Here is a 15,528-nt window from a genome sequence, read left to right as displayed (position 1 = left end):
GATGTCTTAACCGAAGATCGGTTATTAACCCAAGTCCGTATGAAAAAAAAAAAACATAGAAGAAGATCGCTTTAAAAGTTGACTGATTTAAAAAAAAAACAATTAACGCTCCCATGGAAGCGCGGTAAAGTGCACATCCTTGAGAACGAATATATCTATCAAAATTTCGTAATCACGAAGTAAAGGTTCAGGTCCTAAATTTGTTATCTAAAGTCTACGATGCAAAATTTGCTTATAACGAACACGATCACAGCTGGATATGACAAAGAATTGACAAAGAAAAACAAAAAGAATATGCTCAGTTATCGAAATTCGAAGTTTAGCTGCGGATGGCAAGAAGAAATACCTCTGCGTTTTCTCCTTGTGTTACACACTGTTACCGAGGAGAATTTTTGTTATTATATTAGTCAGAAATGATATAAGGTTTGTTACTCCGAAGTTTCGTCATAACAAAACACAGTAAGCCCATATAACTTAGATGGATTCTTTTTTTTTTTTTTTTTTCGGAATAACAAACCTTTGGAATAATGAATCCAGGTAATAACGGACATTTGGGGTAAAGAATCTTTGGAAGAGCGTACGTATCAAAGTGCGACCTCAAAGCTATCACTAAATCATCACTTTTTTTCAACATATGTTTTCAAAGTAAGCACAAAAGCACAAAAAAAAAAGCTTACCGATCTCTCTGTCTCTCAAATGTAAAATAAAAAGAAGATAGAATTGCAAATTAACATTGCTTTTCATTGATGAGTATAAAAGACACCATGTCATGATAAACGGAGGATTTGCGTGTTTTCATCAGACAATAAGATTGTATACGGCATTATATTTGTTCGCTTATGACGAAATTTTGATGAATAAAACATGTAAAAAGTAAACAATACACTAACAAAAACAGCTCCTGCAGAGGAATTCGGTATAATGGGAGTGCACTGGCAATTCTTTTCTCTGTGTGTTGGAGCTCGATCCCTTCTCCGTTTCTTCTCATATTCATTCAATTGCTCCCGCGTTCTTTCGAAACTTTTACGTTTCTTCTTGACACATACCCATTGCAGACTTCTTCCGTCATTTCATCCTTTTCGTGTCAATATTCCGAATGTGACTGCGTAGCACTTTTCGGATAGGTTTTATTTTTGTTTTATTTTTTTGGTGGCAGCATGTTCAGGCTACTTAGGGGATGAGAGAAAAATCGTTGAGAAGAGTAAAATAAGAATGGAAAAGAATATTATGACAATTACAGCGAACGTCCGTGATGGAGACCAAGACTAGATGTGTTCTGTTTGAGACGGCAGCTACCTTCCTCAAAAGATATACACGAGGAGCATCTGTCACTAAAAAGTGGAACTGTTCCTCTATCTCCTACTATGTAATACATGGACTTATTCTACCAACGAACATCCGTGAGCAAAACGTTTTCCTTCTGTTATTGCAGGTAAATTGAATGTTGAACGTTATTCACTTTTGAATATGAGAAACTCAGTGATTCAATGATATTTTCCAGTAACATTAGCTTATCGTACAATGATATAATTGTAATTATCAGAAATTTCCTTTCTCGGACCGAACCTCCGTGAGCGAAATTTTCAGAACCTATAACAGTGCAAATTGTCTCTTAAACCTCATCAGAAAGAAATCTAAATGCACAGAAATTACAGATTACGCAATATGTCAGTTTCCTATAGCTTGGTTTTCAGTGTTTAGCTGTATTTAAATGATTAGAGGGAATACAAGCGTAAAATTGCAAGTAAATTTTTATCTGTTTGTTTATCATAATCACATACCGCCTTAAAAATTCTGAAACTACTGCTCTAAGCTCATTGTTTACTTTGTAAAACTTTACTCCTCGTTATTTGAGCTAAAAGTTTCAAAGAATAAAGGACACTTTCGAGACAAGTTATCCTTATTGGTCGGATTGTCTACGTCACGGACGTTCGATGAAATTGTCACGGACGTTCGTTCTACCACTAGGGTCATGTTTCAGGACGGATAGCTAATCGACAGAGAGTACATAGCCTTCCTAACTCTTTCAAAATTTTGAAAAGGTATTTTCAATGCAAATTATTGGAATTTTGACACCCTTTCAACATATATTGCTCAGAGAGGGAGTAGGAGGTGGATTTTCATAGAAAATATATATTTTTTGTTTGGTTTTCGGTGAATCGTAAAGTCCAAAAACTGCAGACGAGCCCTAGTCCGCTCCAAACATGGCATGCAGCTCCTCTGCTAAAGAGCCAGAGGTAAAATGTACTTGCGCCATCAAAGCAAGATGGTGCCTCAACATTTTGATCATCACGGACGTTCTTTTTTCACGGAGGTTCGTCTAAAAATGTAATTTCGGTTCGTATTTGACAAGGGATGGACAGAAACACAAAACATGCATATTACCATGTAGCTAGACCTTCCTAGTTGATTGCGACTCAGAACAATATCGCCAATAACGTTCAATGGGATACGATCTTTATTAGTAAATAGCGGACGCACGTCCGTGACGAAAACTCAGTATAATTTTGCAGAAAACAGTTACATCCCATGTACAGGCAGCAGACGTGTAATTTTTGCAGGATATGTACATTGGGTGGCACATCAAATTTTAGTATATATTACAGTTGGGACAACAAAGTAGAATTTGCAGCAGGGATAGAGTAGAAGCATCACGGACGTTCGCCTGTTTAGGACTTTGATATTACAATTGTTCTCTGTAATTTTATTCGTGCTCATAGAGTTCTTATAATTTTGTGTTACATACCAATGATATGTCAGATTCAGAACATGATACGATAATACATGCCACGTACATTTAAAAAGTGACATCATTGGTTTGGAAAACAAAAATTATTGTGAAAATAACATTTTTTACCGTGTTTTTACGCTTTAAGTCCTTGTCAAATGCAAAATATTAGTTAAAAGTACACCAACTCATACAGTTCCTGAAAGAAAAATTACCAGGCTTTGAGATGACATGAAAGAATCTGGTTTCTAGGATCATCCTGGTGTGTTCTAAGGGAAAGAGTGTCACAAGGTGCGAAGAAACTTTGCAAATGTACATTGTACATCGTTCAAAATTCTCACCCATATATATATATATATATATATGTATATATATATATATATATATATATATATATATGAAGAGCTTGCAACCAAAAGGCGCTAAATCCATTCCGGCTACTTTCGAGTAAATTGAGGTTTTTTAATTACACATATTACAGCTTGTTTATTCATTAGCTCTATGCTCCTAGTGGAAGAGTCATCACAGTAGGCAATAAAAATGCACATTAAAAAAATCCTGCACACACCATTTATTTTTTATGAATTTTTATATTTCAGATTTTTTCGGATTTAGCGCCTTTTGGAAGAAATCATGGATTTAGCGCCTTTTGGAAGAAATACTTTTGAGTTGTTCAATAACATTGGTATTAGGGAATGTCATTAATGTGCAATCCAGGTAAATACGAGAGAACTGCATAAATTTACATCACAGTAGCCACACATACCCACACACACACACCCACACACACACACACCCACCCAAACACACACCCACATACACATACACACACAAATGCACCAAAACACACACACACATCAAAATGTGAAATCTTTCCCAGCATGCTGCTTTTAATTTTACTCATAATAGCAGCATACTGTACAGCTATTCATTATACATTCCACACATGCAAAATACAACTGCAGCAGCAACAACAACAAATAAAATACTTTGATCTCCTAATGACACTTTGCACTGAATATCATGAAGTCTATACAGAAGGTACAGTGACTCAAGGAAAGTGAGGACTTGCAGAGATTGTGAAATCATGTTGACTGATCTAGTATTTACTTCAGGTGAAAATAAAATACAGGTTGTCATGCAGAAATCTGACTGCAACAGACATGAAAACAAATCACTATGATAAGCCCTCACATTGTATGCTTTACCTATTAATACTAAGAAAGCATTGCAAGGCTTTGCTGGAGGCTTTTTGATTTGGACTAACCAAACATCTGTTTAAAAAAAAAAAAGAAATGTCAATTTGCTAAAACTGTAGTACTTATTAAGAAGGCAACAGATGCACATGAAAGCACATCTGTGGACAAAACTCTTTGTTTATACATAAGTCAACAGCAATAAGACCTACATCTAGGCATCTGTGCTGTGAATCACATTGTCTTTTTTTGTCTTCTTACCATGTTCATTTCTAGAAAGTAAAAATTGAGTCATTTACAGCCAAAACAGGAGGTTTACCGCATGAAATGCATACCATCAAGTCCATGGCAGAATATCTCAACTAGTTAAAGTGCCTGCCCTAGGAATCATAATGTCTTGCCATAAGCTCGAGTCAGAGTTCCGTTCATCATTGGTGGCCACTGTTGCTTCATCCTCATTGCCTGAGATGTCCACTGTATTCAATATCAAGGAAGTCATTCAAAGCACTGGCCACTTGGTTAGTCCCTCGCCCAATTCCTGTCCACTGCCTCAATGCAAGCAATATCACCTTGATGTTGTTGTCCAGGGATGTTTTCTCCTCCTCTCAGCTTATGTTCAATGATGTCAAAAACACATAGCTACTCGAAGTATGTTTCACCTACCGGCGTACTCAAGAAAGCTTGATTCAATTCAGCATTCAATGAGATTAAGACCACTGTGATGGTTCCGTTGTCTGGTTCAGTACGCATGAGCTCAGAAATGAACGATAAGCTCTGTGATTTCTCGCAATCCTCTGATTCACTTAAGAAATCTTGGCCTTTCATGTACTGCTATGAATGCATCCTGTCACCCTCCTGGTATAAGGCATGGTAAATGTTATCAATGTGCGCTTCTTCTTCTTTTTGCGTATGAGGCAGCGGCAGCTAAATAACGTCCCTCAGTTGTTGTAGCCAAGTTACAGTCTCAGGAGTAGGGTGTGTCAGGTCCATGTTGTCAGGAGGGCGGAGATCGGGCACTCACTCAAGATGTGTTGAGCAGTCTGTTCTGGTGCACCACACTGGCAGGCTGCTGACGGGCATAGCCCCCATCGATGCATGGCTGCGTTGAAACGCCCAACTCAGGTTCGAATCCGATTTAATGACACCCACTCCCTCCTTGGGAGGTTTGCTCCTGGGGGGACAGATGTATTGGGCGCGACAACGAGTTGGGCAGGTCGTTGGGTGTCTTGCCAGCTCAGTGACACTTGCTGCTTGCAGATATGCTGTAGGTTGTATGACTTCCAAGGATGATTTGCCATTAACCTGAATTGGGAGAAGAATAAGAGAATTCAATCAAAAGTAATTAATACCGATGGCTTAGAATATCTGTCCACGAATAGCAAACACAACCTCAAACTTCCAATTTTGATACATTTCTCAATAGCTTCTAGACAGCCATAGTGATTTGGAGCAACACTTACTCTACTAAAAGACCAAAAAGAAAGGGACGAGTTTGATTTACAGATTTTTTAACATAATTTTTTAATGTTTAATACAACCATAAAAAAACCACTAATGCAATCATATCAGGATTATAAGATCCATCAGTGAATATTAGACAGGCTCTGTCTAATTTTATCATTACCAGGGCAATGCACCCGTGCTGCATAGACCAACTCGAACAGTTAGAAAAGTAGGTAACCAGGTCATTACCACTGCAACACAGCATAAGCAGTACTGTATAGACTGACTTGAATAGTTACATGCTGTAGATCTACAGAAAACTTAACTGAGAAAATGAGTCAAGGTAACTTAATTTATTGATTGCAGTTCCTTCAACAGATAATTAGTGACATACATAGTACTTGTGAAATGGACCCCACCACTGTCTCTCTATCATCAGTACTAAATAATACGGCAGCTTGCCCGTTACATCCCCACCACTATGGTGTTCAATATGGTGCTTTCTTGAACAATACAGGGCTAATACTGAGGAATGTGGCACCACCAAACGACACTTTAATATGCATGATTGATACAGTGCTCAACAGGACCAGTTTCTACTGCATACAATGTAGCAATACACTTCATTTGGCATACTCGTGAAGTAGGCCCCACCACTGCGTGTCAGTACTAATACTACAGCGGCTCGCCTGTTTATACTCATGAATTCAGCCCCATCGTGTGGCGCTCATCGGTACATAAGCACGGCGTTGGGGCTTTCTTCCACAATATAATACTTGTGAATGCGGCCCCACCAAACGGTGTTTATGAGCAATTGATACAGAGGCGGGGCCGATTTCCACAGCATAGTCCTCCCTTTCTCCCTATTTTTTTTTCCTTTAGTCTTCATGTTTTATTCTTGGAAAGACTCCCTAATGTCCCTCAACTAATTCAACAGCCAATTCAACGATAAGTACAACCCTAACCTAACCTTATAAACACTAACCCTAACCTAACCTTGCTTAATTGCTAAATGCACAAGTGCAAGCACACTGCTGTGGGGCCGATTTCACGATTTTGCCCTTCATTCTATCCTTGGAAAGACTTCCTCATGACCCTTGATTATTCTTACCATAGGTATCCCTACGCTACCGGGCCTAGTAACTAACAGCATACTTAAATAGGCCCCACCACTGCATGTCAGTATTGGTTCACAGCGGCTCGCCTGTTTATACACACGCAGCAATGTTGCTGTCAGTCCACCCTATGTTAGTAATGTTAGTAGTAATTTACCTTGCTTGGTATTGCATCGCCAAAAAGTACCCTGTTTATACACACGCAGCCCTATTTAAATAGGCCCCACCACTGCATGTCAGTATTGGTTCACAGCGGCTCGCCTGTTTATACACACGCAGCAATGTTGCTGTCAGTCCACCCTATGTTAGTAACGTTAGTAGTAATTTACCTTGCTTGGTATTGCATCGCCAAAAAGTACCCTGTTTATACACACGCAGCCCTATTGCTGTAAGTCCACCCTATACGTTAGTAGTAGGCCTACTGGTAATTTACCTTGCTTGGTATTGCATCGCCAAAAAGTACCGGTAAATTTACCCTGTTCATACACACGCAGCCCTGTTGCTGTAAGTCCACCCTATAATATCTGGTAGTAGCTAGTAGTAGGACTAGTAGTAGTACTAGTAGTAAATTTACCTTTGTCCTTGCCAAGCTTGGTATTGCATCGCCGAGCAGAACCCGTAGATCAAAAGGTTTAATTTACTAAAACATATTATATAGTACTAACATTTAATAAAGCTCTAACGTTAGAGCTCTACACTACAGCCTTGTACAGGTAAACATTTAGCTGGTAGCCAACACGTAAAATAAATTACATAATTTACATTGATGCACGACGAGCCCTGTTTGTGGTGCCGCCGTCGCGGTACATGGTGGGGCCCATTTCACAATTTTCCCCAGCAAATTATTGATCCCAGTGAATGATTAATTATAAAGTTTGTAATAAAACCCAAATTTGACATTCTACGTTGCTCATAAATCAACTCAGCATGTTCAAAGTAGGGTATGATGCCCATCTCGGTCCCAACACCAAGATGCACATATGGGACTGACTTAATCTGGGCGTCGTACAGATAAGTAAACTCACCTTTCACAGCTGTATTTCCACTGCTTAGCCTTGCATTTCTTCAACACTGCTTCATTTTCCACTTTCCGTACCACTTTTTAGATCACCGGCAGTCTTGGGTCTTTCATCCATTATGAAACTGTCATGTACTTTCGACTGATGGCCATGGTTCTGTACAGCACTACAGACAACAGTGGTAGTGATCCATGACCGTGAAGAATTGCCATTGAACTATGTAGTGCAGTATCGCTGCATGTAATAGTACGTGTTGCATGTTCTCATTGGTCAGAGCACCCCAAGCTGGCGTGCTTTGACCAATCAGAGACCGGAATAGAGAAATTGGATATAGCGCCTTTTGGTTGAAAGCAAAAATGGATTTAGCGCCTTTTGGTTGAAAGCGTGAATTTCATGTGTGATTTTTTCATATTTCCTCAAACAATTTTGATAAAATTTTTAGTGCCTTATATGCACATGACAAAGATCTGTTCGAATCATGCGAAAGATGGAGTTCGATAAAAATTGGATTTAGCGCCTTTTGGAAGCAAGCTCTTCATATATATATATTTGTTTATTTATCTATTTATTTATTTATTTATTTATATAATATGTATGGCCGTGCATCACAAAACCAACAAAAGGTAGCATCCAACGAGAAGACTCTAAGAAGGTGAAATGGGTCAACCACCTCAATCTCGAGTTTTTCATATTTTCCCGTTTTCTGAAAGAGCTAATCTTCTTCTACACTATTCTTACGTTTGGAGTCATAAAATGAATTTGAGAATGAGTTTTCAGCAGTTTTTCTACAACCTTTTTTTTTTGTTGATTAGTGTGAAGTCTATCATAACTTTTGAAAGGATACCGCCTTGAAAGTTGAAAATGATCATAGACAAAATTTGTAAATAGAGCATGCCCAATTTCAACTTAATCAGATAACCCCTTCTTTATTCTTGCTACGTTGTTTTGCATCCTGTTTTTTTGTCCAATTCACAGCCAGGACGGTTTGGCAAAGATTGAGCGATTGAGTAGACCCTGCACTTCAGAGTCTTTTTTCTCAGTTCACACTTTTCCAGATTGTGTGCTTTCTTTCAAATATCTAGATAGAGTCCATTTAGGAAAGTCCACTTGAATTAAGTTATACGTCATTTCGAAGCTTAGAATCTGCTCTCTACTAAAAATCCATGTCTGGCGACTTTTTGCTTGTTTTGGGATGCAGGGTCATATATATATATATATATATATATATATATATATATATGTATGTATATATAAGACACATAAATATAAAAGACAATAAATACAATGACCTCAATATATCTCTTTGTTTGCTTACTTATCAGTTTCGCTTTCTTCTGCATTATTATTTATTCATTATTTTTGTGAGCAGATGTCACGATATCATAGTTGCGGGAACGATGTGTCAGCCTTTCCTTATAAATCGCGAATTAATTTCAGTTTCGTATCCTACTGATAGTTGTATCTAAGTCAAGATGTACATTAAATGAAACGCTTCTGCATCAATGTGATAAATCGACTTGCTTAACACGAATAAGAAAAAAGACATATACCTCAGCGATGGAGAATCGCGGATTCCTTTTCATCAATCATATTCCAATACGTATGACATTGATTGAACACATTTTTGTTTCACATCCATCCAGTACTGAATTACATCAGTTCACACAGGTGGTAATGTTCATTTCATTCTATGTATCTTAAGAAAATGACAAATTCCTAGAGTATTTGTCAAGAATAAGCGATTATATGCAATCTTTCGGACACCGACGTGATATAGAAGACAATGTTGAAAATGGGTAAAATCAAAGAAGAATAACAATTGATCTAGAAATAAGCTAAGTGATCAACGTTATGCCTTCAAACACTGTATATTAACTTGTTTGATATTAACAGAAATAGACTAACAAAAGTGCCACATTTTGGGCCAGGGAGTGGAATATTGGTGGGTGTTAGACTTTCACTGCTGAATTTCCTTGTCTTTTGTTGTTGTTTTTCCCCATGCCGTACCTCTTCAGTTCTTAAAGGGATATTCTAGTTCAGGTGAAAGGTAATTTGTAAAGAATTTAAAACTTTTCTTAGGAAAACAGCTAAAATTTGATCAAAATATGATGAAAAAAAGATCATTTTAGAAGTTTCGGTAATTTTTGAAGTGATGACGTCATTGAAACGCAATTACTCCTCAGTCTCAAATCCTGATATGTTTAACTTATTATTATTTTGATGGTAGGTAACCAGGACTAACATCATGTTTAACACTTTGATAACAGAAACACTTTTTGTTAGTTTTTTTTTTTTGTACACGATCAACCAAAAGATGTGAGGCGATTAAATCATCAGCTCATCACTTTGCATAATGCCAATTGTGCGACAACTGTTCTGTAGACATCAGCAAAACTTCACATTTTCATAAAGTCCCCAATTCTTATCCGATTTTGATCAATATTTCACTATTGTATTCGTAAGATCCCACGGTTCGTTAATAAAACGAAGTTATGATGGGACTGTTATTCTCTGGGTTTTTTTTTTTTTTTCATTCTTAAAGCACTCACGTGGTCCATTCATCTGTCTCCATATTATCCAGACTGCCACTGTGATGAATCCTGCAGCTATAAACAAGCTACTAGCGATGATCAGAAAATCAGGGGATGACAAAATCTTGTCTGCAAGAAAAAAGATACATACAAGTATAAATGAACACAAGCGAATACCAATAATATCTTTTAATGACATCATAGTATTATGCACATACACGATAATGTAAGCATTGTGTGTTGACATTGAATTTTGATAAGATTTTGTAGAAATATTGAGGTGATTTGTTTTGGAAAGCAACACGAAAAACCAGGATGTTGAAGACGGCGAATTGCGTACGAGACACACTGTGCAGGTGCTGGTGGCTAATTCTTCACATTAAGCATCATCCAGCATTGTTCAAACTAAAAGATGTTTCTTATTTCTCCAACGAGTCATAGCCACGTATGAAAAGCTCTCGTTAAACAGGTTGTCCCGAAAAAAGCACCCTTCTGAAATATGGTTCCCAAATAAAATGAAAATCCTGCATTTTTGGAAATTATTAATGAATGTGGCAAGCAGAAGGTCTCTATTATTCTAATTATGACACCAACAAAGTCCTAAGATATTTCATGCTCGGGTGAGCACTGCGGACTTTCTAATATGTAAAGTACATGGAATTATGGCCGCGCAGGAGCCCCCACTATCTACTTTGGCTCTGTAAATAAGTTCTCCATCTGAGAAATTGTGAATTATATAATGGCTTTTTGATAGATTTGTATAGATAGTACTGTTTGTGCGGTGTATGACATGGTGTTATGTATGAGAAAATGTATGTCAGTAATTTTGATTTGAGTGTGGAAGTTTTACAAACGTTACACGCTGTTAACCTGTGGTAATTGATTATGAATTATCATGGTTAGGATGTGTGCTGGATATATAGCACGGTTTTTATCACCATTACTTAGGAACATAAATTTGATGATTTTGAATCAAACGCATTACATGTATACATAAATCAACACCAGATGATTTGAAAATGAACACGTCATTAAACGGACAAATATGACCACTCGAGGATAATTATAGGAATTTATAACCCACATCATCATTCACTGAAAATACTCATATTCATCATCTCTTATCATAAACTCATTTGGGAGTCAGTAATGTCTTGCCTGGATAACTTTTCATTCCACTCAAAGTGGGTAACAGGTTTTAACGTCCTTTACAAAGAATGGGCAATGCTCACTCAACTGTACAACATTTTCATACTTTTTGGTGTCATATGACAGAAGAGACCGTCCACTATCCATGTATGTATGAAAATCTTCATAAAATTTATAAAATTGAATTTGAATTTGTATTCGGCGACCAATACACTTTTCTTTGCCCTTTATTAGTAGGCCTACATGTCCCGCACTCAATGCCACTATATGACTTTTCATGCTTTATATGATGAAAGGCAGTTGGCTGATACCAAATATATTTATATATTTTTTCTATAATTTATAACAATTTTAATTATATAATATCTATATTTTTTTCTGTCACGCATAAGAACTGACTGTTGTACTTACACAAACATATGAATGCAATCAGCGTCCCAAAGGCCCCAAATTCAAAAGCCATAGCTGTGACCACTTCTGTTATTTACTCTCCGATTTTACCAAGACTGCGATGAGAACATATTGATGACATGAAGAAAAGCACACCAGTAACTTTTTAAGAAGTGATTCCTTTTCTACAAGCATGTTAAATCGAATGAGTCCATTATGATAGACCTTCTCCGTGTGTCATCCGTACGGAATAAATGCATACTGCGTATGTTTAGTTCGTTGAGAAGCGCTTCTAACTACTAGGATATCACAAGACAGAGTCGCCAATGGCCTATATCCTCATCGATATTGTCGACAGATAGACGGCGCGTTAAAGGCCAAGTGTAGAATTGACCACAATATTTCCATCAGAGTCAAATATTCAAAATTACAACTGCATGACTAAGTGCAGCTTTGAAATACGATTGCTTTTTCTGTGGACTAAGTGTGACGAATTGAATAGCTAGAAATTGATTTTGTTAGAAGCAGAAGAGAAGAGAATAAACGATAATAATGAACAACAGCAAATGACAAGGAACGCAGAAATTAATATGGTAATTGAATTACTATGTGTAATAGGCCTCCTTTTTTACACGTCTTTATTTGTTTATTCGTGGCAATAAACCATGCACACCTTGAACCATGCTGCATCAATGATGTGGAATGATTCGTGAATTATTCCTAGCCAGCAATTCGCGTGTCACTTTTTTATTTTGATACTGAACGCGAACTTTAAGAGCATTTCCTTCTTTCTTTCGCTTTCATTGCTCATTACACCCATGCGATATCCTTACTTCATCATCTATTCAACGCCATATCGGCTTGAAGGTATAGAATTTAGTTTGACACGGGTTACAATGCGGGTCAATGCGGGTCTCTACGGCTCGAACCGGGCCGATACGGTCTTAATTCCTTATGGACCCGGTACGAAATCCGGCCGTGTGTGACTCTAGCATTAGAGAGAGGTTGATCATTATGCAATGAGACGTGAAATCATTGTTTTCCAATCTGTTGGGAATGTCCGGATTGGCATACACTTTGGCACTAATATTTTAGAGTGGCGGTATCAAACATGGGCTCAGAGGGAATTAAACCCGCTATGACTTTATCTCTTAGGCATGTTAAGTCATGTTATGTTAATGTGTGCATGTAAGTGTGAGTGTGTGTGTGTGTATATGTGTGTGTGTGCGTGTGTGTGTGTGTGTGTGTGTGTTTATGTGTATGCCACATTTACCCTATCTAATTACATCACGTCGGCAATTCTCGTATTGTTCAGAAAGTATTAGATGGAACACATCAATCTGTCCCTATAAACTACCACGTGGCAGTTCATAGGGACAGATTGTTCCATCTTTTATTGCATAATGACCAGCCTATGTCTAAGGAAGATGGTAATCACTGACATGGTAACAACACAGGTATTTATTAAGAACTTTACTGGGAGTTTGTGAGAATTAATTGGAAAAATATGGCTGTATAACTGGAAACCTGTGGTGCAAAGAGGGTACAGTTTAATTAAAACACTTACAAACATGCTGCTCTTATTTACACTTTTGCACATATTCTGAAGTCTGTTGACTTGTGTTTTATATATTTTATACTTAGATGAAAATGCATTTCCTTGTACATCAATTAAAAAAAAAAAAAAAACTCATCATGTTGTAGTTCAGAATAAACCCTCAAATTGCCCCAAAAGATGCCGATCATCAGAGGCACATCTATTTGCACCTGTGAAAATTCCTATGTGCTTCCCTGGAAAACTGACAGCTCTTTGAATAATCATAGCCAGTTAGATCTCCATGCCTTGAACCTCCTTGATAAGAACCACCTTTCCAGATGAGTGTTGGCTAGTTGCACTATAGATGACAATATTAAACGTTATCCAAACCAAAACCCATTAATCTTACAAACAATAATTGATAGGATTGTTTCACAACTCGTCAACACCAGTGCTTAATTAATTGCTACATTTATTGATAGGTCTTGATTGTTGCAGTCAATCTGTTTTGACCTACACGTAGAGGAAGGAACCTCACAAAAGAAAGAGAATAACGAGTGTTTAATCATAATCAGGCACGAAAAGAAAAGATTACGTCGAAGTTTAGAGAGCATTTATGATTAGTGGTCGCAACCACTTGTGGAAATAAGAGGAGATGAAACCATCTCTTCACAAGACTTGCATCGATTGTCCTTTGTTGATTTTTTTTTTATTTTTACTTTCAGTTTGGATTTGAAATAAAAGAAAAAGAAAAATTGTACAAACATTAAAATGATATCTAATCTTTGTAAGTACCATACAATTTCATGTATTTGGGAACGAAGGGTTAGTAGTTGTAGGATATCATCGAACAGAAATAAGATTTCATATCACTGAGTGCACACAGATGATAGAACACGAGATCGAGACAGCAAAGATCTCATCTTTCTTTTGTGTATGTGTTTGAAATCTCAAATTCTGTAGCTTTTGTTCGATGCTTTCTTTAGTTGAGGGTTCTACCTGTTTATCAGCTCACATGATAAGTAATTAAAATTGCTCAGTACTCAAACGTTTGTCCCTTTGTGAGAGTTTACGATACTAGGGCAGAGAACATGTCCTATATAAACGTGAGAAAAGCGTTTTATAAGCAGGCATTGGAGAGAAATGGTTGACTCTGCAGCTCGGAAGGCTAATTGGCTTTATTTCATCTTCATTAATCACGTTAATGCACTGTTGTTTTTTACTCTGTAACGTAAGGTATTCCAGTGGATCTGAAATTGATGTAAATGATTAAAATGAGAGGGGAAATTGATGGATGACATTCTCATAGTAAACCGTTCAAAATCAACTACTTAATGTTGGCAGAACCTATCCATTATTAGCAAGTTTAGATCTGTGACGCGAACGCTAAGACGACGCAACCTCCTTGGTTGGACAATGGAAAAAGCTGTCTCGCACGTATGCAGAACGCAACTTTTGGCGTCATTAGTGTATGTCATCTTTATAGCTTTCGCGTCTAAAGCTCTAAAGCTTGGTATTGTTAGAAGAGGTGTGACTGACTACAAAAATAACATTTCATTTACTGTCTCATCTGCAAACTAATCTGTACAGTTATGTTTGCAGATATGTTTATATGAATATAAATGTACATTATTATTATTATTATTATTATTATGAATACAATTTATGTACATGTGACTTTTTCTTCGTCTGCATTATTTTGTAGAATTTCAGGCTCAAAGATCAAACACATACATACACACATACACACATAGATACGTACATACATACACATTAAAATAACATACACACACACATAATCTGTGATACGCGCTTGTGAACAGGAATCTATAGCAAGAAGCGGCTGCAAAGAGGAAATTATACGACATATTGTGCAAATTCATACTATACCCAAGAATCACACACACATACACACACACACACGCACACACACACAAACACACACACACATGCACACACACACGCATACATGTACATAACAATAATGATGATATATTATATGACTTATGCACACAAGCGGAGACGCACACATGCACACTTTTTTTTAACGATACTCTTTATTTGAATTTCATTACTGCAATATCAAGCTCATTCTCACTATGAAATCAATATATAGAAACAAAAACAAGCTGCACACACACATGCACGCACAAACACACAGACAGACACAGACAGACAGACACACACTTTCCATTAAGCCAGAGACGGACAGACATCCACAGACGTGAGCATGTGCAGCCTTGATAGGCGTTCCCTTGGGCAAGGATGTACACTGTAATAACTCCACAGCTTCCCTTGTGGTTGATGAATGATTTTAATTATTCATCCTACTTTAAACATCGAACTTGAACCGGCATGTCCACTTTATACGGGCTGCCTGAAACACGTTGCATATTGTAATTATAAATCTCACACTTGCC

The sequence above is a fragment of the Diadema setosum genome, chromosome 6, assembly GCF_964275005.1.
Source record: "Diadema setosum chromosome 6, eeDiaSeto1, whole genome shotgun sequence".
Lineage (NCBI taxonomy): Eukaryota > Metazoa > Echinodermata > Echinoidea > Diadematoida > Diadematidae > Diadema > Diadema setosum.
The sequence above is the reverse complement of the archived record's forward strand: the minus strand, read 5'-3'. Positions refer to the sequence as shown.